Genomic DNA, 25,243 nt, shown 5'->3' with positions numbered 1-25,243 from the left:
AATATCAAAGGGCTTGATTAGTTCCGCAATAAATGAGCAAAATTATCAAATTCATAAACACAAACGCACAAGGTAAACCAGACATATGCACCCAAATAAGCTACAAGAATTCTCCTGCACTAACAACTCATTTTGGCATTCTCATTTACGGCAGTCTGTACGCAGATAGAATGTACTAGAAGCTTGTACTTCCGCTGGCTGTGCGGTATATGACGGTAAAAACCAAGCAGTTTGATTTTTGGGTATATATCCATCCCTTAGAACACAGAAGTTATCAAATGATTCAGATTTTAAAAACGTTATCGACCATATTGCCCCCCCCCCCCCGCCCCCTTTCTCGTTTAGAGTTCCGGTTAAGAAAAAATGTAAAGTATCGAGGTAGATCAAGAAATAAGAGTGGCTTTCGTAACATGTTTTAGAGATCATGACGACGTCAAACGTAAAGCAAAAACTGGCAATAAAGGCGCATATACGATCGCTTTTGTCTCGTGTTGATCGAGCACTGAGATGCAGAGAAGGGACGTTGCTGCCTCAGCTCGTAAGGCGTGCTCAGCTCGTAAGGCGTCAACAATCGTAGCTTCAGCCGGTCAGCAGAACCCTGATCTCTGAGATCGAGTATACTCGACTCTACTGGCAATAGCCATACATGTAATCAGAACAGCATACAAAACCAAGTCTTGAGAAAATGTGAAATAAAACTGCCATAGGCATATTCATCGCATGGCAGAGAAGTTTTTTCGACTACATCTGAGTACGAGTCGAACACGTCACAGGATGCAACACAAAAGTCAATAAAGGGTAAAATCATTCCGGGGAGAAGGGCACTACATACTCTGTTAGCACACCCGTCATATCGGTATGAAGTAACCTCGTTATGGGTAAATCTATCACCGCAGGCAGAAAATAGGAAAATGTGGATACACAGTGAGTGGCTGTTTTAAATGTCCAAAGGTAAAATTTATCATACCGAAGATCATAACAACAATCAAGAGAAGCGATATCGACAAGTTTCCACTTCATAAACATGCCAAGCAACATTACTCTATTCTGGCGGTCCGTCTGGTGGATAACAGAAATGTTTAAGCGACATACGCCAGGTCAGACTCACAGGTGACAGATACGATTGAAGAGCTGCCACTTTTACGCATTTAAATCTTAGAGGTTAGACCATTCCCATCAGCATGTTTGTAGCACTACTTTGTGTAATATTCCACACTTGCCTTACAATTAAAGGTGATGTCTAAGGAAACTGGACTTGCACCCGTTTGTTTACAACCCTCGAGATACCGTTGGGAATTATGTTTTTACGGAGCATATTCGGTGCTCTTTCTAACGGCTCAACGGGCTCATCGTCGCCTTGAAAGCGCTTGGCGTTTCAAAAAGAGTGGCGTAGACCCTGGGAAATTTGCGCTGCCTTCCGCTACGGGCTTATATGACCGCACTTGTCTCCACTGCATTGCTCTATTCTTTTCTGGGTTTTCATAAACGCGACTTCAGGTAAGCAAGAAGCTCTGAACCGGCAATGCTGAAGGCAGCCGAAACACGCACTTCCGGCACAACCAGCGTAATGAACCTCGGTACGTGCATTCGTAATGCTTCAAACACCTGCTGACGTCAGTAAACACGGAGGTTCTGAGACTTACGAATGTACTGCGAATTAAGCGCAACCCGCGGCTAGATTTCCACCCCTTGCGGCCGTTCATTCAGAAACCGGGAATGCGACTCCATGCCAACGCACACGCAGCACCTCCCATGCTGCGTAACCTCTCCCCTTCCGTCCCCAACCCGGCAGTACCTCCGCCGCCGCGGAATACATTTTCCTCGCCGCACGAGCGGAGGCGTTCACGATCGCAGCCGCTCACGGGCGCGGTGCGTGTCGCGGCGCCGGCGAAAAGGCACGCCGGGAGGAAAGATGATCGCTGTGAAGCCGAGCCCACACATGTTCGAAGCACGTGCCCAACGTGAGCGATCGGGTCGGGGCCCATTACCTTGGCGCGCGACGCCGCTGCACGCAGCTCCCTGGGGAAAATCGCGCCCCGAATGTCATGGAGAGACCCGTTCCTTTCCTGCATTGCCTTCCTCCTCAGTGTCCTGAGCTCCAGCTGGCTAAAAGCGTGCAGTGTGGGGGGCCTTCAGGGCTGGCTGCCATGGACCACTTCAGATAGCGAGCGTATGTCAACGCACTGAGCTTTTCCGCTGCATACGAACTCTAGTTATCTACTGCCCAGGACAGAAATTACCCGGCAAATACCTATCTGAGGCCAGCTATATATGCCAGCGTACGTAGTAAGGCAACAAACTAACTGCTACGGAGCCGTCGAAGATCGGCACTACTTTCCGCTGCGCCTTCTTGGTTGCCTCAGCGTGCCTTGGACACTCTCCACACTGCTGCATGGTTTTAGTGCCGCCGAGTGGAGTCGACGCTTTGCCGCCCCCCTCCCGCTTCTCATTTCGGTTCGCCGCTCGGAGACGTAGCGCAGCTAATGTACCGTTGTTTAAGCCGCTAACGTTGGGAAAACTTCCGGTGACCTCTCGCCTCCCGTGCGGTCGCCAGCTGGCCAGCACGGCGACAAATGCGCTCAGGCTGCCACGGCTGATGGACGCAACGAGCCCACTTGCGCTCGGCTGGCGAGTTAACTGACGTCTCCCTTTCATAAGCGGTGAGGAAGCTCGCTGCGAGTCCTTTACTCTTGCGGGCTCAAAAAACAAAAAAAACAAAGGGACTGAGCGGTGATAACGTTGGCATCATCTTACCCGTGCCGTGCTGTAGTCTAAGCATTAAGAGCTACTTTCGATGAACGCTGCCTAATGTTCTGATGATATGTCTAGAATAAAGATCAACCGGGTGTTCGCCTCCGTTGTCATCCACTTGTAAAAAAGAAATATCCGTTATACAGCGCTTTGTGCAAGCCACGTCAGAGGTAGCTGGAACGCAGTTCCATGACATAACTTGGCTTGTCTTCGTGATGGTGGAAATCTGATGGCGTAGCGGGTTGCCGCAGCGCTGATACAAAAGCACAGTCTCTTAAATCGAGCACCGTCACTTGCTTGAGCACTTCAGCCTCCAAAACCTTGTTCAGTTTACAACTTACGTCATTTGCTGACCTTTCTCTCACTTATTTGAAGAGAAGTGCAAACGAGAACAGGCCTTCCGAAACATATGATTACGTAAGGTCGATGTAATTAAATGCATCGGATGGGAGCCAAGAATGAAGTAAACTTAATTTAGACAATTTAATGGAGAGAAATAAGTAATCATCATCGAGTTACGTGTGTCTTGGTATAGCATATCAGTTGGGCAATTCATGGGGACCCAAGGAACAACAAAGGGAAGCTTTTGTGTGTGTGTTATGTCGTATAATAAAATGCTTAGCATCCTTCCAGACCTAGGACCTGTTCTCCAGGGCATTTATTATTGCGTAAAGCAATGAAATAGGTAAAATATCACTGCGCTTTCATGAAGGTCTGGTGACGGGGTCGCATGATGTAATATAGCGCATCTCATTTTCGCTATGTTCACGTTGAGAACGTTGACGTTGTCACGTGCCAGTGTTACTTGACAACGTGCTCACATTCACTCAGAAGGACAGCACCGACCACCACACATACCAAACAAAACTCATTTAGCCGCATTTTAGAGCGATAGCAGGGATTCAAATCGACGACATATGTATTTTCAACTGTGTACTTTCCCAGACTTTCGTATAAAGACTGCGATTCCGTTCCGAATGGTGTCATACGCGCGCGTATTTCTGTGTGGGTGGCGTTACACATCGTCGCTGGATTTTATTGCGGCCGGTTGTGTGTGTGCTCGTGTAATGAACAGTGAACCATCAATGCCTGCAGCTTAGACATCGGCCCCACCTTAAGTGAAATGTGGTCGTCCGCGCAAATACGCCGATGAAGCATGACAACGTTTGTAATTTTTTCGCATTCGCACACGTAAGCAGTCTTAAGTGCCTTTGCCGAATTTTTTTGTAATCCTTTCCCATTTCTTTGAACTCTCCTCAGCCTTTAAGCGGCAATAGTAGTGACAGAGGCCTGTTAGTGCAGAATAACACGAAATCGTGGCGGAGCGCGGGAACAAAAATGTCCTGGCTGCCGCCAAATAATATTTCACCGCGTCCGTATCTCTTTTTTTCTTTTCTGGTACCCACGACCATAACAGTGAACATACAACGCGATTAAGTGGACAATAAGATGCCATCTATGTCGCTAACAAGTCACAAGTGGTGCAAAGAGCGCTAGCAGTACTGCATTACAGAAGGTGCTCTTCTTCTGTTATGCAGTACTGCTAGCGCTCTTTGCTAGCAGTACTTTGCTGATATGACTTCGAGCACTTTTGGTGGTGTTCGCTAAACGTTAGGGGGTCTTCTTACCTGAATTTTTCTTTATAGCATTTAGGTCCATATTCCGCGGCTTTGTCTCAATTGCCGAAAGGCCCTTCAGCTGGGATGTTCTTGACCGAAAATGATATTCCGCCACCTCTGACACTCATTGCACTTTAAGTTAGAAAACAAATGCATACAGATTATATTCTCATACTTTGCTATATTTCTGTTTCAGTAAGCAGAAAATATCAATGTTCAGCGTTTGCCGCATTGGCACACAAGGATGTCTTTTATGCTGTTATGATGTGCACGCATCCTCACTACATCTTCATCGCTATGTAAACGAAGAAAACGCACTGTTTACTTTTGATTTCGCAGTTTCAGACGCTGTCGAAGTAACTGCTTTGAACTTCCGTTTCCGTTCCTTTTAGTGCTCGCCCGTTCCCAGTGCACATCCTCTTTATTCCGTGTTAGTTGGGAATACGACGAGCTTCTCTGAACGTACTAGAATTTCGTTGCTACCTCCTCGAAGGCTTTTTATTTATTCACGAACCCAGGAAGTTGTGGCGCGAAAGACAAAAAATTTCTTGAGGCACACCCACCACTCGAGGACCGAAGGGGTGCACTCCCTTGAGGTAGTTCCGAATCAAGCGATTGTTTCTTCCGGGTGCATTGCGGGTTTCAAATTGAATTGATATCTCGAGTGTTTCTTGATATTCTTTTCTGCACTGTCGGAAATCTACTACTGCGCAGCTACATTTTCAATGTTTTTGCTCCACTACTAAGAAACACGATGAAAGAAAAAAAAGGCCTTGTAAATGTACGGATGATTTATTGAACGAGGACCAAACTAGACCGTGAGCAAACAGAGTGAAATTTGTTTCTGCCGCGGGCGCCGTTGCCGAAATGCTAATGCCATTATATTCGATTTCCTTTCCGGCATGCATGTTCTAGGAATAAAATTTAAGTGCTTCCTTACCGTCTGCTGTACCGAGGCCTTCACAGGCAAGGCGCTTTCTTTGTACCGTACTTCCTTTCCGAACTAAAATTAGCTGCTACTTGCACGCGGAGCATTAGGTGTACATATAGTTTCTGTTTGGTCACAGAGATGTGAAAAAGGAATGCAAAGAAAGAAAAAATAAAGTACGGGTTAGAGCTGCGGTAGGGCCAGTTCATGCAAACACGAGTTGTTAAGAGATCGAGGGCTTTTTAAAGCACGCAAGCGCAACCACCGGCTTACATTAGAAGATGAACACATGATGTTATCGTTACTTTTTTCTGTCATTATTTATCATGATTAGTTAAGGAAATGAACAATATTAGTTCACATAACCAAAGCTCGTTTAGAAGCAGACGGTCGACACTGATAGCGTTGAAGTGCGAAGTCTTGCCCATTACCAAGCCGTGCTCTCTGTGCTGCACCAGTGAGAGGAAAGTTTGATAACTTGTGAGGAGGCGACTTCTTGAAAGCCCAACTCTAAGTAGAAATTAATGACTGAAGAAGTAAACAAAAAATCACCAGGGGGTTCACCATAGCTTAAAGATGAAAGGGATTTCACGGAGACGACGAACGGAATGGCCTTCCTGCGCGCTCAAGGTCGTAAGACTAGGAAGAAGAAAAAAACACACGAAAAATACCCACGCTACAAGACGCACACTGCAGTTCCAATAAGGACGAATCGACGGCTGCAACTCGACCGCACCCGCCGACCGCAACGGATTAAGAGAATAAGGCAAAGACACACAGTGACCAACGGCTGCTTCTTTGGACACAAGGAAGTCGGGGGAAAGGACAGCCAAAACAGGTACAGCCACAAGAAGAAGACGAATACACAGTCAACAGCGGTACAAGGACCTCGAGAAACGTGAGGACAAACGATACGGGAAAAGAACGTCAACGCTGCTCTGATCAGACGAGATGGACATCCTAAATTGAATCTGCGCTTCGCGCGGGGAGAGTCTGGACGCGTCGGAATAAGGAAGAACGAAAAAGGAAGCCAAAAAGACGGATAATTTCCTGAAGAGGAATCGTGGACAGAACAGGCGTCGTAGAAGGGGCAGAGGGAAAGGAGTCGAGGAGAGAACGAAGACAGAGAGGACTGGATACAAGAAGGCTGTGTATGGAGGAGAGAGCGCGGGCGACAGCGTGGTTCCCAAGCCGGAACAGCGTCACCGGGCGGAGACGCCCGGCGCAGGCTAACACGAAAGGGGGGAATCTCGCGGGTCTAGGCGAAGGCGACTTCTTGATTTGGCTTGAACGAATTAGGCGCTGGCGGAAACTTCTTTCGTGGAATCAGCGTCGCGCGATTTCTGTTCTCCCTCGGCGGCGCGCTTTCGCGGCGCCTTTGCCGGCTTCCTTTGAGCGCCTCGGGCCCCTCCTTTGGTGCGCAGAAATCATGCAAGAACCGCCTGTCGGAGCTTCGTTACTCAGCGTGTCTGTGTAATGGCGTGTACGAACGCTGGCTTGAGGGATGCCTTAATGTACTGAGGCACACGCATTGTAGGCTTCGAGGCAAGTTTGGAAGCACAACAATGATGTTGTTGCGACGACATTCTGCTGAGACGTAAGCTGGCGCCATAGTTTGGAACGAGACTTCTCTGACAGACAGGTTTAGTCAGTGTAGCTGGTGACTAATGTTTCCGTCGTAAGAACGATACCGACGCAATATCCAAAGCAACTTTTTTCTCTTTTCTTTTGTTTTTCTCTCCCACTGGAGAATTAAACGCAAAACTAAGTTTTTGCTGTTCTCGCGAAGTAACTATTTATTCAACTCCATAAACAGAAGGCAGTTTACCAAGAATGTACTTGCAGACATCGCGTTCTTTTATTGCTCTTGGCTATGTTTATGCTCACAGGCAGAGTATCTTAGCCTGGGAGGCAAATGAATACTTAGGTAAGCATGTTGATTATTTAGCTGTGTACCGCCATTAGTACGATGTTGTTGTTTTTTCTGTGGAACCTTCCCCACAGAAAAAACTTGTCCTTCTACAGATTTTACAATCGATTTCGCTCATGTCCACTACGGACATTCTCTTCTGTGTCGTTTGGCTCTGCTGGCGGCCAATCAATACAGATACAAATCCATCTTGCTCCAGAAAAGCGTCAACACCATTATGCATGTGCTGGTTCACTTAAACAGTAGATAAAATGGTTTCACGCTAATAATGTCTTTTTTAACATGGTCGACCTCGACAATGCATTGTTTTCCTCGTGTTTCAGTCACTCGGGGAATCGATTTTGCTTTTCAAGGGCAGCGATAAGAGCTTCCAGTGACTGTTGTCGAGTTTTCCAGAGCGTTTCCAGTAAGTTCTGGTGTTTAAGCATTTCCCTCGCGTACTGTGAGACACGTTGTTGTCGAAAAATCTGACAGTTCTCGGCGGCTTATATCGAAACGAGACTAAACTGGCGAGGAGTAGCAAGTCAGCCAATGGAATCGAAAGGGACGTTCGCTGATAAAGGCGGGCAGCTTCGCACTGTAGGAGTTCCTAAATGTTCTGCGTTGAAAACAAAACCCGTTCTAACATTTTGTGTGCCTCCTATATGCTTGTACACCATTGTGAAAAATATTCCTTGCCGCGAAGTTGTTAGAGGATTGTGTATCGCGCGGACTTTTGAAAGAGATTTTTGGTATAACTACCCTTTCACCACCAACGCTGGCATATAGGAAGGAGCTAGGAGAGAATGATGCGTTTTTGGTCGTGTATTACGTTACGCTCTAAAGAAAAGTGGTGAATGAGCTTTACTGCTCGTATACAGACGTGCTTCGAAGCCTTATTCCTAGCGTTTGATCCCGTTTAGTTACCGGGCACCTTCGCAAATAAGCATGCACTTAGTGTGTAACTGTGGGCACAATTATTTTAAGTGAAGACTACGGTTGTTACAAAGACATCTCTAACAGCAATTTACATACAAGTACAAGAGAGGATTTTGCTAAGCGGATGTCGAAATTATTACGCGAAAGAGTTGACAGTTCACTTGATGCAGGAAAGACATTTTCGTAAGAGCAGATGAGACGTGCCCTCTTTATCGCAGCCAAACTGCCAGCGCAATCTTCGTCACTATCAATTGCTAACGTTGTGGAAAAAAGCAAGCAAGGAAGAAAAGACATAAACCATAAGCCATAATAAAGTAACGAAAGCTACGGCTCCGTAGAGTGTAACCACAGGCCTTGCAGAGTTCTCTGGTCAAAAGATTTGGCCAGGAGAGGAATATGTTGAATAGTAAATGTGCAACCACAAAGCCTCTCTCACTCCATACGCTGCCTCCTGATTTTATTATGCTCACTTAAGTATTGTCTTAGCAACCCTCGTTGCTTCTGTGTTCTACAACAAATAGTATTTCTTGTGGGCGTCAGAAAACAGAAAAGTACAAATTCTAATTCTCGAATGGACATTAGCAAGCTTGCGCCTCCAGTGGCCGTGTTTCGCTTCATAGAAAGTTGCAAGTACAAGTGTAAATTAGTAATAATTTTTTCGAGAAGATTTACCAGCTGCTTGTTTGGGTAACAACGCAGTTTAGTGCCGAGGAAATTTTCTTTTTTTACTGTCAATTTTGCTCGTTGGTTTAAATCACCGTTGTTGAAGCAATCATGAGTCCTCAAAATTAAAAGAAAGTTAACCGGAATCTTGCTTATACTCTTTCATAAAGCATTTTACGCTAGGCTGTTCATAATATCCCGCCTTTGATTTCTTTTACAAGAACTGCTTTCGATGTTGTATCTTGCTGTTATAGACAAAAATGCATACTAATTTTGTTGCGCCGAAAAATAAGTGTACTCTGTTAAATACAATATTTTGGTAGTGTTCTGAGAAAGATAATGGCTTCAATATTCTTTGATATATGCTTCATCGAATACGGACACACGACACAGTTCCTTTAAAAGCAAGCAATACCATAAATACATTCATGGCGGAAATAAGCAACACTAGCAAAACTGCAAGAATTGCATGCAAGATTTCAGCGGGGAATTTGTTTATTATATCAACCCGTTCCATTACACCTGCCCGTTATTACTCACAAATAATCTAAAAGCATTGAACTAGCATTGCTCTTGCTTCAAGTTATTGATAATTTGGCCTTGTCCTGTCGTCTGTTAGCCAACCTGGTTAGCTCAGTTTGTAGAGCGAGTGCCGCAGACAGGAGGCGGCCACGGCTCCGATTACCGGAGCAGGGCGTATTTTTCTTGAAATGAGTTGATGTGAAAATTACGTGGTTTTTTGCGGTAGTCGCATGGTTGAGCTTGGGTGGATGCTGGTAATTATTCTCCTATTGGAAATAAAATAACAATAAAACAGCCTCTGCCCAGCAAGAAATAAAATAAAATAAAACCGTGGGACCAAGCTGCCTGCAACGGGATGCTCGACCAGCCTGAATTTCTCGGCTACGCTCTTTCCGGAAGCGCACCGGGAACCACAACGGCATCGATATCACCTGCCTATAGATACGGCGACACGCCCTACACCGGCATTGGGCATGGCGGCACTGCTAGGATGATGACCAGTAACCCTCTCGTTTTCTTCGTCCAGGTGAGAAAGCGTTTCGGTAAATGTTTTCGAAGTAATGACATCTTCCTGTTGGTGCTGCCATGCCCACGGCAAATGTGTTCTGCCATTTTTGAATATTTCACCTCTTTAAAGTGCCTGCTGTTGTTAGCCGGCGACGTGGAATCTAATCCAGGCCCTAGTTTGCAAGAAGTGTTGAGTGAAGTGCGAAAGATTGCTGCTGATGTCAGCGAGATCAAAAACGAAAACAAGGCCACTAACGAATCATTAGAAGCGATCCACACTAAACTCGACACGTTATCCCTTCTAGAATCGAGAATGACTGGCGTCGAAGACAGAGTTGCGTGTCTAGAAAGCACTATGAACAAATTACTACTTCAAGTTGATGACTTAGACAACAGGAGCAGAAGGTCCAACGTAATTGTCTATGGGATAAAAGAATCAAAAGAAGAAACTAAAGAGGACCTAGAGGTAGAAGTTGTTGACGGCGTCATAGCTACCACTCTTGGTGTCACAATATCGGGAGTTGAAAGAATTCATCGCCTAGGCGTAGCTAAGGCCAACAAAACCAGACCTGTCATTCTCAAGTTATGTGATTTTCGAGACAAATCGAAAATCTTTCAAAACTGTCACAAATTGAAGGATTCCGAGATATCAGTAAGCGAAGATTTTTCGCCGCGGCTTCGTAGCATCCGAAAAAAGCTTTGGGACAGCTGCAAGCCAAACAAGGATAAAGGTGACAAAGTTTCGTTGGTCTATGACAAGATTAAAGTTAACGATGTGCTCTATACCTGGAACTGTGATACGGAAACGAAAGTAACCGTAGGAAATAAACAACCACGAAGGAAAAAAAACTAAGCAAACACGTTACGCCCTACTTTCTAACAATAGCCAACATAAATGCCAGAAGCGTCGTGAATAAAGCATCTGAGCTTGAAGCCTTTTTAATCGAACATAACCCTGACGTTATCACCATAACAGAAACCTGGCTCTCTCCCAGTATATCAGATAAGGATATTTTCCCGCCTGGCTATGCTGTCATGCCTAAAGACTGATGTACACGTGGCGGTGGAGTGGCAATCTTGGTCAAAGATAGCATACACGCAGCGACCATGCCAGCTATCGATGGCGTTGAAGCGCTTTGGTGCAAAGTCACTGTGGGTCAGTACTTGGTTTATCTAGGCACGATGTACCGCCCGCCTGATGATACCGACGAAACGTTATGCCTGATGGCAGACTACATGGAACACCACTTAAACGAGTCAAAAAAAGTTATCCTTACAGGCGATTTTAACCTTCCCGGTATCAATTGGGAAACACTCCATCACGGTAATGCAGACATACCTAGCTCAAAAGCACTGCTTGACATCTCTTTTAACTTCGGTCTCATGCAAGTAATCCGCGACCCAACGCGCGTTACAAAAGAAAGTACTAGCACTCTTGATCTTATGTTTATTAGCGATATAGTTCAATTTGCAAACTATTCAAGCGAGGTAGTAGATGGTCTATCAGATCACAAGGCTACATTATGTGTCCTCCCGTTAAGCATATCGACTTCTTTTGAAAGGCAAAAAACATGGATTCTTGACTGGTCAGCCGCGGATGATGTCAGCATTCTTGATCAATTGGAACTGTCATACTCAAACTTCTGCGTTAGTTCCCAAGATCCCTCAATGCCTGTCAACCAGTTATGGCTGACTTTCGTAACTATTGTACAAGATTGCGTATCTAAGTATATCCCACAGAAAGCCAAGCCAGTGCACCGAACAAACCCATGGATAACCAGAGAGATCATACATCTGAAGCGCAAAATTGCACGCCTAAGAAAGCTGAAACACAGACTGTACTTGTCAAGTTACGCTACGAAAATCGGCATCCATTCACGAGCACTCAAACAAGCTGTGAAAGCGGCCAACAGAAGTATATGAACGTCACTCTTTCTAACTTTATTAAGACGGCTCCTCACAAATTCTGGCGGTACTTGAATTCAAGGACTAGAAAGAGTATACCTGATCCGAATGTTGCACCAATCACAGCCACTTCCTTTAACAATTACTTTAAATCTGTGTTTACGCTGGATGATGGCACCGCACCCATACGATAGAATCCCATATTAACGACAGCAGCAATACACTAGAGGAAATAACACTAACTGAAGAAGGAATATTTGCCCTACTTCTCAGTCTTGACACGAAAAAATCGGCAGGCCCAGACAATATACCGAACGCATTTCTGAAACGTTACGCTGAATGGATTTCCAAGTATTTGCTTATTTTATACAAGAAATCAATAGAAAATGCAGAACTCCCAGAAATGTGGAAAATAGCCAAGGTAATTCCGGTGTATAAATCAGGAGACCCAGCAAATGCTTCCAACTATCGCCCTATTTCCCTTACATGTACGGCTTGTAAAATCTTAGAACATTTAATTTTGAAGCACATTACAACGTTTGTAGAAAACCACAATTTACTTATTCCCAATCAACATGGCTTCCGAAAAGGTTTGTCCACGACAACGCAATTAGTAGAAACTGTCCACGACCTAGCTATGACAATAGACAAAGGGGGGCAAATAGATATGGTATTCCTTGATTTCTCAAAAGCATTCGACCGGGTATCTCATTCTAAACTTCACTACAAGCTAGTTCACTTTCTTGGAAACGGCTCAATAACTAATTGGATAAAAGCCTACTTAACTGATCGACATCAGTTTGTCTGTTTTGAAAACAGCCAGTCGGATTTAGCAGCAGTATTATCTGGCGTACCACAAGGGTCAGTGCTCGCCCCAATTCTTTTCCTTCTCTTTATTAATGATCTGTGCAAGAATATTGATGCAACAGTACGTATGTTTGCGGATGATTGTGTGATGCACAAAGAAATCAATAGCTCTGCCGACCAAATACTGCTTAACAAATCCCTGCTGTACATATCGGAATGGTGCGACAACTGGCAGATGGCCCTCAACCTGGAGAAAACCGTCTGCATGACCGTCACAAGAAAGAAACAACCATTAAACTTCACTTATGGAATTGAACAGAAGTCCCTTACAAAAGTAGAGCAATTCAAGTATCTTGGTGTGATTATTAGCTCCGATCTACGTTGGAACAAGCACGTGACACACATTGCCACAAAGGCACATTCCGCGCTTTATACCGTAAGACGTTCCCTTCGACTTGCTTCACCTGAAACAAAACTGTTAGCCTACATTTCACTTCTCCGCTCAGTTATAGAATACAGTATTATTGCCTGGTTGCCCTACACTAAACAATATATTGATAGATTAGAAAGTGCTCAGCGAAAAGCTGTCCGCTTCATTTATAACAAATACAGTCGCCATGACTCTCCCTCACTGCTTTTACAAAAAGCCGGCCTATCTACAATTCACACACGAGCTAGACTGTTGCGGCTTAAGTTCTTGTTCCTCCTCTTGAATAACGACACAAAACTTGATAAAACTAGATACCTGCTTACGCCTAATACACGTGTCACAAGAACAAAACATGAAAAACATCTATCTGAATATAGATACCACAGTGATGCATTCAAATTTTCATACTTCCCGCATGTAATCCGTGAATGGAATATGTTGCCATCTGAAATTGTAAGCCAGCTCACTCCTGAAGCATTCGTGTCGAAGGTAGCAAACCACTTTCAAAACGGTTAACATTGTCACCATGTGTCATTTACCATGTTTCTTTCTATGAGAGTGAAAAGTTCCTTCTCTGCAGTCTTTTATTGTGTACTTTTTCATGCATATGTGCACCCAATCCTGTTACGGCCTCAAAGAGAGGCCAACAGTATGTAATAAATAAAATAAATAAATAAAATAAGCATGAAACATTGTCCTTGAAAGTCATATATTAATGCGATATCAAAAAAACAGCTGCGGCCACACTTAAATGTCTGCTACGATGATACTGAATTGTGGAATTGACTCCTGAGTTTCGGAATTGACTCGATTTCCACGCTTAGCTTAGCTACTGCAGAAGCTTCTTCTTCTGCAGTCTTCTTCCTTCTTTCATACTGGCATTATAATCGTCACTTTTGTAACCTCAATGACAGCTGTGTTTTTATTGTACCGAAGGAGAACACCTATACCCCTTAGTAGAGAGTCAAAATTTGTTTTGAAAGAAAACTTATTTGGCTCTGGAGTCTGCAGAGAGATTTCCTCGTGTTGATTACGGAAACAAAATGGCAGTTTAATGCAGCCTTAGACCTCTGTACACAACTAACACGGTTCTGCCGCTCTCTAGACTTGGCACGTGGTGCTTTGAAACTACATTGCTTGGGTACAATGGAGCGAGAAGGCAGCCTGGACCACTCGATTATTCCCGATCCATGATGTGCTACGAGAGAGAGTCTTGATGGCGTTAGCAGACTTGTAAAACCGGAATATCTACGCGTACATAAAAAAAAAAAAATAGTGCTGGAACTGAAGAATGAAGAAAAACTGCATACTTGTCTCAATAGGCTCTTTACCTGGGCTTTTTACCCAAAAACGTCGCCCATCCGAAAGCACTAACACTGTGAGTAAGTATGCTAGAGGTGCGAGCAGGCTCTCGAAAATGTCCTCTCGAAAAAAAAGAAATAATTTCTGAGTTTTTTTTTGTTGTTGCCTGCAATCCACTCGAACTCACCAGTCGATGACATATTCCAGCAAGCAAAGCAATCAAAAGACACCGTAAATCACAGAATGTCCAACGATGAGGTGCTCGTACACCGCTTTTTTAATGGTCTGAAATGCCCTTGCATTGCTTTGTGCGCCGTGCAAAACGAACATATCTAAATGCGTGCAGTTTTAAATCCAATGTCTTAATTTACGTGAGGATAAAATTGCATTGAAACATGAAGATTGAAACTCTCTTTTTATCTGCCCTAAGTGAGTGCCTTGCCTACATGATGTTTATTTCTCGAGCGATTAACTTTTATTTATTTTTATGCTTTTCGCTTACTAGACTCAAAGTATTCAGTCGAATAATGGATACGTTAAGCGGGTGCAGACTGCGAAGATAACTTCTCGCGGAAAATTAACTTCGTATTTAGAGACGGTGAGTAGAACGTTCCATTAGCAGTAAGTGAAGCAAGCAGTGTACTGTATGTAAGTGGGCGACCGTGCCGCGTTCAGCCGAGAATCTCAAATGATCTTGCACTTAGCTAAGCCTCCATGCTTTTCTGCTATCCTGAGAGCAGAAATTCGGCAGTCGTGAGCAGGGACAAATAGGGAACGAAACCTAATTACTCTGGAACAAATCGTTCGCGACGGAAAAATACAATTAAAGGAATCTTCTTGTTTTTGTTTTTATTAATAAAAGTGAAATGTAACTGGTAATGTACAGCTGCCACAGCCTTAAGGCAAACATTTGGTAGTATTCGTCGGAGAAAATGTCTCGCCATGTACTGTTAGTTATTAAAAACTTAGCAGGAAATCCCGTCGCAAAGTTCACTTTTCATATGGAAGCCGGCATGCTGAAACATTATTATCGCAAAACATCAAGAGGAAATCCAACTATTTCGCTAGAGACAATACTTGCCTAAGGCAACCTAGGGTAACTTCAAAATTTCGGTGAGTATTCGGCGCCTGGTGCATAATTTGAAATTGTCAAAATGCGAAGATTACATGCACGGTTTTCATATGACACAGGCTTTGTCACAAGTTTTCTAGACGCATGGTGTGGCTTTCAGCCTTGCAGTGGGGCATTTACCGAAGCACGAAAGCTCTAATACTCTTTTTGAATCGAAGAAAAGTAGCAGCGCCAAAGCATGCAAACACAGACAAAGAAAGGAGAAGGCGGTGTTTGAATGCTTTGGCGCTGCTACTTTTCTTCGATTCAAATTACACCAACTAGCTCAAAAAGAAGTTTTATTGAAGTACAGCCACCCTGATTTTTAATAATATAGCGCGAGCCTCGACTGAACTGCTGGTCAGCGCCTTATAACGGCGATAAGCGTGCAACAAGGCGAGAGTTCGCGCACGCGCACGAAGGCAGAGCGTCGTCTGCTACGCTGTTCCGAGCACGAGGACACACGCCCTGCCACAATATCAGTTCGCAAGATCCCGCCAAGTCGTAGAGCGCATGCGCATGATTAATATATGACACTGCAGGAGACGTGATTTTCTTTTCTTTTTTTTGCCTATTACGGGAGGCCATCCTGGCGATGGAAAGTTATTACCGTCGAGACACTTCAAGGCTGATTAACGAGCTGGTTGGAACTTGTTTATCGCGATCCAGGCAGTGGTTTCAATGTGCTGCTATATTTCTTTCTTTTTATTTTTTCTTATCATAACTTTGCATCGCCAGGCTGGCCTCCCGTAATAGGCAAAAAAAAAAAGAGAGAGAAAGAAGTCACGCCTTATGCAGTCTCACATATTAATCATACGCATGCGCTCTACGGCTTGGCGGGATCTTGCGAACTGATATTATGGCAGGGCGTGTGTCCTCGTGCTCGGAACAGCGTAGCAGACGACGCTCTGCCTTCGTGCGCGTGCGCGAACTCTCGCCTTGTTGCACGCTTATCGCCGTTATAAGGCGCTGACCAGCAGTTCGGTCGACGCTCGCGCTATATTATTAAAAATCAGGGCGGCTGTACCTCTAATTCTCCGTGGCGTGAGAACAATTTTCACCTTTCAACAACTTTTGGTCTTCAGCAGTGCCGTATTTGCTTCACCGAACAGCGCAGAGCCAAACTACGTGGCTCGAAGGCTTTTCACCAAGGCTGCAGCCTTGTGGTATCCGATGTCGAATCGAGACATAAATATTCACTTATTTCCCTGTTGACCACAGCGCTAAAGGAAGCTACCAGCAGAACACTACAACCACCAATCGCGGTATTAGCAGGGATGCTCGCATAAGTTATTCATGACAGCAATCGGCTTCCAACAGGTCTCTGTACCCCCTGCATTTTTCGCGACAGGCTTACCTGGATAATGATTAGTGTGCCGGAGGACACTCTAGACTTTTTTACGGCCGACGGCGGTGATGTCGATAGCTACGCTGTTGTAAATAAAAAGAACTTGCATAGTCAGCTTGGCACATCACAAAGTTCAATAAATTGAACTCTCCTAGACAGCAGACTGCAGGCTAAAAATACGACAGATGAGAAGCGATTTGAGCGAAACCACTTCCGTTCTGTACAGCTAGGTTTTTCGCACACAGTGACTAACTCATTTAAGTCTTAATAGATACTTAAGCCCTCACCTGTGCAGAACGTATATAGTTTTTGTAGTTTCTACTACCTGCTGAGTTTCCCTTGAACATGTTACGACGTTCCAGTTTCTAACCTTAGAGTATTCAAATGGCTCCCACCAAACTGAAGCACGTGTCTCTCTGTATTGTTGAAGTTTTTTGTAACTGGAGCCATATTGGCAAAGTATTTTTTTTTTCATAGCTGCAAAGCTCGCAAAGAGAAATAGGCGATATATTTGAAATAGAAACACCAATATCACTGGGCTTTGACAAAAACAAAATAACCGTAAATTTGCGTGGTTAGGCCGGAGGCGAATTATGTGCGCTGGGAGTTCAGTTTTCACTTTGGTTCCGGTGTTCACATCCATTGTTGACTAATAGCAGCTGTTCTTTTTGGGATAATTGATTAACGCTCATTTATGTGGCGTTGGTAACTCTCTACATTCTTAGAAACGTGGGTGCTGCACTGCACTTCTATGGCAAGTGTTGCCAACGGTGGGACTTGGGTTAGGTTGCGATTCAGGTTCCTCTTCCCCAGCAGCATCTCGCGATTAATTGAGCTGCCGCCTGACACGATGGGCAGGTTCGGTTCGAGTGGTGGCTAGATGAGCAGCCTGTCACAAAACCGGCTTCAGATAAGCAGACAGAAAAACACACAACTGCTGAAAGCGGTAAATTGCCAATCTAAGTGCTAGCGCACAAAAAAAGAAAATGTTTACAATAAACCGTAACGAACTTACGACTTAGCAGCTTAAATTCATGTGTGTACCCATGGCAAACGAAGCCTCTTGTGTTTCTGTCACAGGGGCCTTCTGTTAGTGTTGTGTTCTGACTTAATTTTTTTAGCATCTTAAAGGCACGCAGGCGCTACATCGTTCCGAGTAAAATTTCTATGACTGACAGAAGCTCTGTATTATGTGAAAATGACAAAGGGGAGTCCTCAGTAAAGGAGTTCATGCTGGGCCTTTTCCTAAATTCTTCACTGGCGTCACTTGTATACGGTGCAGTTCAGGATTTTATGGCACACCACAGTGCAATCATTCGGAGAAGTTCTCGCTGTCTTTTAAATGAATGTACAGAGCAGTTACTTCGATAGCCATGTTCATGAAAAAAAAACGGTGACGAGCAGTAGATATAGCTTGGGCCAAACAACGTTGCTGAAAACATGATAGAACGATATTCTCCAACTCCGAAGAGAACAAACAAAAAGAAACAAGCTAAAGGTAATACAACGCAAACGACGTTTCAGACGTGGAGGGCTGAATGCATTCCTAGAGCAAAATTATTATCAGAAGGACTGCTCTTATTTCATTTTGCCTATGGAACATTATATGGCAGTTACACCCTTCTTCCAACTCTATGAAGCGCGTGAGAGTGGCAAGACTAGGTCTGCCTGCATGTGTCGAGCCGAAGAACACTGGTACAAAGAGCACCCTTATCGAACGCTTCGATCACATGTTGGTGACGCACGCCGTGGCGTGCGTATGACAAGGAGTTCGTGTGCAATACAGCTCAGACTCCACAATAAGTTTAATTTTAATCCAAACAGCGGTACACGATGTCTCAAACAGCAATAATAACGAAGCAAAAGACTACAACCAAAAAAGTTAAAGGTTTTTTTCTCAGGGCCGAAATAGCAAGACAGGCAGTCACGTCCCCGGCAGCTGTCACAATTCTTTCCATGAAAAGATATGATTCGATTCGGCGGTTTTCTAAGAATTCAGAAGAGGTTACCAACGCTAGAATTGGTAGGCTTCTTCAGAAACATAGAAAATCGGATCCACACATTAAGGATATTCTTAACAAAACATTATATTACGTTAAACGCGACATACTTGATAACAAACTCCCGTACTACAGAATAAGAGGCATTTCCTTTACACTGCTTCAGAGTTATCTGTCGAATGTTTCCCCCTGTGCTGTTGTCAACCCTACCGGGGCCTTTAAACGCCGGGCATATACGTGTTCTAGGTACATTAAGCAAAGAAGAGGGGGGGGGGGGGGGGGGGATGAGGGGCTCGTTATAAATATGAGAGAAGCCAACAGCCACAGAAACCAAGAGACACGAGGGATTTTTAATTAATTTATTTCTTTTGTGCTGTTGTTCGATTTAGAATATTACCGAATATGTTATCGCTTAAAGTTAATTGATTACAAAAGCAGAAGAAAAAACAACCACATGCCGCCGGTGGGATCCGAACCCACGACCTCCGAATTACGCGTCCGGTGCTCTACCGCTGAGCTACGGCGACGGCTGTCAATTCTTCTGCTTTCGGGGGTATTTATGTTTACAAATAACCTAACCTTTAGAGTGTTCACCAGCGCCACCCACGCTCTTAAGCGGCGGACGTAGCACGTCCTGAGTTACCGCTGATGTGACGTAGAACGTAATCAAACGGCGAGAGTGGAAGCTGTGTGAGAATCCTCTTGTTATTCTCATAAATTTTCATTAACTCGGTCATTCGCACTGCAGGGCAAAAGCATTTCTTGATGAACTTTATGCGTCGCGTATATTTCTTCACCTGAAATTTGCAAAACCATAAAAGTGCTTCTAAGAAAATTGCTTAGAAAACAAGCACCCTACGGTTTCTCTAGTAGATATTAAACACGTAGCAAAGAAAAAAAGCATAGCATAATATGTACCGTTATTCTTTAAGTCTCTAACATGACCATTTTCTCATGGCTGGCAAAAATTTCTTGCGGCTCCTGCTGGCAATTAAAATATATGACCAGTGAGACTCGCAGCTATTTTATTGCAAAACTAATATTTTCCGTTATGCAGGAGCAACACTTGACTTATCTACTCCGCACAAACCACTAGTGTACTCTGAACGAGTATTACACAGATTTATCAACACTAAAATGACCATTGCGAACCAAAGAGAACAACACGGTAATGAACAGAAGAAAACGCGGGAAAACCACCGAAAGAAGTCATGTTAAGGAGAGAAAGTATGAGGACTGTAATGTTCTGTTCTTCTCTTGCAATCAGCATTTTTTTATACAGTTGTGTCGGTCTACTTAGACTTTTGTAATGTATGCAAAACGGCATGCTCAGTTGACCTTTCTGGTTTTTTTAGTACAAACAGCATAATATGAATGTTAGAAATTTCCATTTTTTTCTGCTTTCTCATACTTTATTAGGATTGCGGTATCAATCTTCTGAGTGTAGTTCCTTTCGGTTCACGGCGTACGGTACACGAGAAACATTTATTCGCAGGAAGCTGAAGCGATAAAAGGCTTTTAAAAAATTCTGAAAAGGAGGTAGCATGTTTTCGCTCAGCGTTCGCAAACGTTTTATAAATTTTACGAAGTGACATGACCGTGAAAGGAAAACAGGATAGCAAAATCCCAGCTCCAAAAGTAAAGCTCATTTACTCGAAAAACTTTCAGCAACAAGAGCCAAGAGCCAAGCCTATGGGTAGGAAGACAGCATAGGCCCGTGGAATGCAAACATTGTTAGAAGCAGAGGTCAATGACGTCAACCGAACTAAGCGCTCGAATCCGCTGCTCACCTGCTCGAAATGCTAGGCACGCGCAGGAGAAGGACAGAAACCTAATTACTTTAGACCCCCGCTGTCGCACAAGGCAGAATAAAATTTGGCTAATGAGTCACGAAACAAAAACGAATATTTTTACCAGAAAAGGCTGGTGACATTAAAAGCCCTGTCCGCGTAAGTACAAAACAATAAGGTAAAACAGAAGTGCCCCTATCTTTGCTTCCGCCATGGATTCTGTGCAAAGATGAGAAATTTTGGCCCAAAGTTAAAATACGTGAGCTGCAAAGGGGTGCTTTGTGAAATGAAAGAAAAATGGTCTCCGGTTTTCAGAAAACCAACGACAAAAACGGAAGGCGATGCTAGGAAAGATGGACCTGTGCGTAATTTTGTTTTATTCTGGGAACGTTGTTTAAACAACGAGTTAGGCAGGCAGGAGAAAGACAGGTCGATTATTCACAAGCGAGCATCGATTAGCGCAGGAGCATAAGGGTAGAACAGGCAGCGCGCTTTGGTTTGTTTTTTTTTTTTTCGCTGTTATCCTCCCTGAAAAAAATAGTTGTAATGAAGGTATGGGAGGAAAGCATGGGCTGCGAAGTGTTTGAATTTAAGCGCGCATCTTATCTTACGCAAAATGTCCTACACTGAGCGAGTGGTGGTGTTAACTTGGGCGCGTGTCATAATTATAAATACCTCTTACACGTCTTTTCCGATGCTAGTTGAGTTCTTCGCTGCTGTATTTGAATTTCAAATTTAAGCAAAAAATGCAGTACGCAGACTTGCTTACATTCCTGGGGAAGTAATTGTGTTGTGAACAATACATTACAAAATCATTAAGCAACTGAGTAGTATAATTAGGAAGCATGGAAATCAATCGTGATAGAAAAGAAGCAATGCATAAGAGCAACGCATTAAGAATGTTTCTTCTATTAGACGACAGTATGCGCATCTGAAATGGCTATTGTGCCGGCTCTTACAAAAATCAGCTTTTTGCATGCTTATATTTATTTATTTATTTAAAAATACTGCAGCCCAAGGGCCAAGCAGAGTGGGCAATATAACAACAGCCAAAGATCACCACATCAAACTTCAAACGTAAAAGAGAAAAACAGACAAACATTACAAAACACCTGTATGATGAACATAAAGGCAGTCATAAGTAAAAGGTTGCTGTATAAACAGTATTGTCAAAAAGAAAAAGAAATATTATAAAACACTAGAAGTAGGAATCGAAACAGAACTCAGATGAGAGGCAACAATTGTGCTCTTAAAAATCATCAACATCACACGCGGAAAAGACGAGAGCTGGCAAGCTGTTCCACTGTTCCACTAGTCCGACCCTAGGCTCTAAAGGGACGTCAGATTGGAGTCCGCCGTCACATGCGGCCACAAAGTCGTTTATAATTGACAATAAAGAACCAACAAACTTCTTATAATTTTTTTTTTGGAAAAAAATTAGGCTGTGCATAAGTGACCGGATAAATTACCTCAGATAACAAAGCTACAGCAATAGCCGATCATAAAGTGATTGGGCACGTGAAGCTCTGCGCGCTGACGTTGTTACACATTTGGCGAGCGAAAGTTGGCGGCTTGAAGCTGTTTCGCGGTTATGCATCTACTGGCGAAATTAAACCGATCAGAAAGCATTATGGCTGGAAAAATGACAAAGCGGAGCTTTCGCAGGAGGCAGCTGTAAATTTCACAGCTTTGATAGCAAGACCACATGCCTTCTCTACATTGCATCGGACTCTCGATTAGAACGCAGAACGATAGCGCTGGTCTAGGTTCTCTTTCGCACGCTATATGTTATCGTTTCGATTCCGGTAGCATACCCATACTTGAAAGTACCCTTAATTCCTAAGTAGCGCCGCAAAAAAGAAAACTGACTCCATAGATGGTGAGCATAAAAGCCGCTTAATCGTTCCTCAATTTCTGCACTGTTAGCAAAGAAACCCCCAAAAGAGAGTAAATGGCTTGTCCTCTAACGCCCACCCAAAAGGAGGTTTTTTTACTCCATTTGCATGGTGTTTTTATTTACTCCCTTATATAAGGGAGTTATTTTGGAGTATAAAAGGAGTTATTTTGGAGTGAAAAGGGGGTAAATTTTTTACTACCCCCCGAGATGGAGCCCAAAAATAGCGTCATGTTTATTTATCCTCATTCAGGCTCATTCTTACAGCGGCGACAGCGGCGGAAACGGGCAGTAGCTCTGCGTGCCGTCGGCAACCCAACTTGGGAAACTGCGCTGCCCTAACGTGACCCCGCGTCACGCATTCTTTCCACCGTCTGTTAGCGCAGCGGCGGCCTAGGCGGCAGGAGTCGTCTGCTTGTCGTCTCTTTTTGCTGTACGAGCTCGCTTCGTCGGCCATGTTCGTAGATAAAGGAATGTAACATTATAATCAGTAGTTAAAAACTGAAAAGGAGACGCTGGGAAGTTTTCACGGTCATGCACCACGCTATATTTGGCTCAAAACCAGAGCAGAAAAGATGAAAATACACCTGATGGTAGTTTGGAATGGCAGTGTTTGCTTTCATATTCACTTCATTAAGGCTTGGATTTTAAACATGGCTGAGGAAAAATGTGGCCTCATGAGCTCAGTCAAGAGCTCAGCGTTGACACTATGTTCTATTTCACAGTTCCATGTTCATGCAACACATAATCTGCTGAAACACATTGCGAGAACCCCACTGGAAAAAGCCTGTGAGAATTAGGCCAAAGCGCGGGCTGTAACGGGGTGACGACACAAACAAAGGAAAGTCGGGTATCGTTAGAGTACTGGAGGCTTCACAGGAGCAATTCAGTTATGTAACGTACTGTAGCGGAAAACGGCGACAAGCCGATATCTTGTACCGCGGTAGGCGCCCGTGAAGGAGCAGAAGTCAGCAGAGATCCAGCGACGATGGTAACTAAGCAGTCGTCACTCACCGCCATTATCCGACAACTGACCAGAAGCAGACGAGACGCTAGGCGGCGGGTCGGATTGCACAAAATGGTGTTTTTTTACTCCATTTCGGAACTCTTGGAGTATTTGGCACAATTAACTCCCTTTCTAGACTGGAGTAAATGCTGGTAAATCCTCATTTTTACTCCATTATTCCCTCATGGGAGTAAAATGCAGGACAGTCCACCTTTTTACTCCCTACTCATGGAGTAAATGTTTTCACAAATGGAGTAAAAGGGTGGCCGCCACCATTTTTACTCTCTTTTGGGTATATTTTTGTTTACAGTGTGGTTTCCCTTCCCTGAGTAAAAGTTTAGTTTAAAAAATAAGGACAGATGAAAACTATTTGTGTTTAGGAATTTAAAATTTCTGACTTGTGGCTTTGGCCTTTTGGAAATTCGTCACGAAAACATTTTGCTCCGTTTTTCATTCTTTTCAGCTTCTTTCAAAGCGCTGCTGTTTCCGAATATTTGCTAATATAACTTTTTTTTGTAATAGCATTCATTTTAAGGAACATATACGTTTGGGAATATCGCCTGCCATAGGAAAAAAAAGGTTTAAAGTGACCGCAATAAGAAAGGTGGCTGGGATTTTCCTGATTACTGTCTTCCCTCCCAATCCCTCTGTTTTAACATCTTTTGTTCATACTGACATCATTGCAAATTCCACTTGTCCTGCGGTTTTCAACTACGTCGTTCATTTCAACTTCGATATTTCACTATGCTACCTTCAAGTTTTCGAGCATTGCTTAAAACGAAGAAAAAGTTAATTTACGCCTGCGACAGACATGGTCAACACCAGGGAGCAAAAGCAATTTTTCTTATTTTCGTATAAGCAAAAAGCTTTTCTTCATTTCCTTGTACTTCCATGGCGATTTCGTTTTACTCCAATGCTGTCGCGTTTTGCAATTTGCACAGGGCTTTGTTTGCTCGTATCTGCGCAAATGTGCTAGAAGTTGTTAAGGAGTACATCCATCACAAGATAAAGCAATCACACGAGTTCCTCATTATGAGAGGGAAGTTAGGAGTCTGAACATAGCTTAACACACAGCTTAAAAGCAAAGCATAAAACCGACCCATCCTTACAGTGCACACCTACGAAGCCGAAACTTGGTGGCTGACAGAACGGCTACCGATGAGGCTGAGTACAGCGCCGATAGCGATAGAAAAGGAAATCATGCGCTCAACAGTAAAAGAAGACAAGATGGGAAGAAAGGGAGAAGGGAAAAGAAAGGCCAAAAGAAAGAAAAAAGCTAGAAGGAAAGGAAGGAAGAACGAAATAGCGAAAGATAGAAATAAAAGGGGAGGAGAGAAAGAAAAAAAAAGAACGAAAGAAGAGAAAGAACGAAAGGAAGAAATAAAAAGGACAGGAAGAAAGAAGGAAAGAGAAATAAAAAGGAAATGAAGAAAGAAAGAAGGAAAGAGAGATAAAAATGAAAGGAAGAAAGCAGGAAACAAGAAAAGATACAACGAAAGAAAGAGGAAGGAAGTAAGGAAGGAAGGAAGGAAGGAAGGAAGGAAGAAAGGAAGGAAGGAAGAAAGAAAGAAAGAAAGAAAGGAAGGAAGAAAGAAAGAAAGAAAGAAAGAAAGAGAGAAAGAAAGGAAGAAAGAAAGAAAGGAAGAAAGAAAGAACGAAAGAAAGAAAGAGAGAAAGAAAGGAAGGAAGGAAGGAAGGAAGGAAGGAAGGAAGGAAGGAAGGAAGGAAGGAAGGAAGGAAGGAAGGAAGGAAGGAAGGAAGAAACGCGCCCTAGGTAGAAAAAGCGAGTTATTAACGAAAATGTGTAAAAAT

Source organism: Amblyomma mixtum, chromosome 5 (genome assembly GCF_055824585.1).
Source record: "Amblyomma mixtum isolate Tamu chromosome 5, ASM5582458v1, whole genome shotgun sequence".
Taxonomy (NCBI): Eukaryota; Metazoa; Arthropoda; class Arachnida; order Ixodida; family Ixodidae; genus Amblyomma; species Amblyomma mixtum.
The sequence above is the reverse complement of the archived record's forward strand: the minus strand, read 5'-3'. Positions refer to the sequence as shown.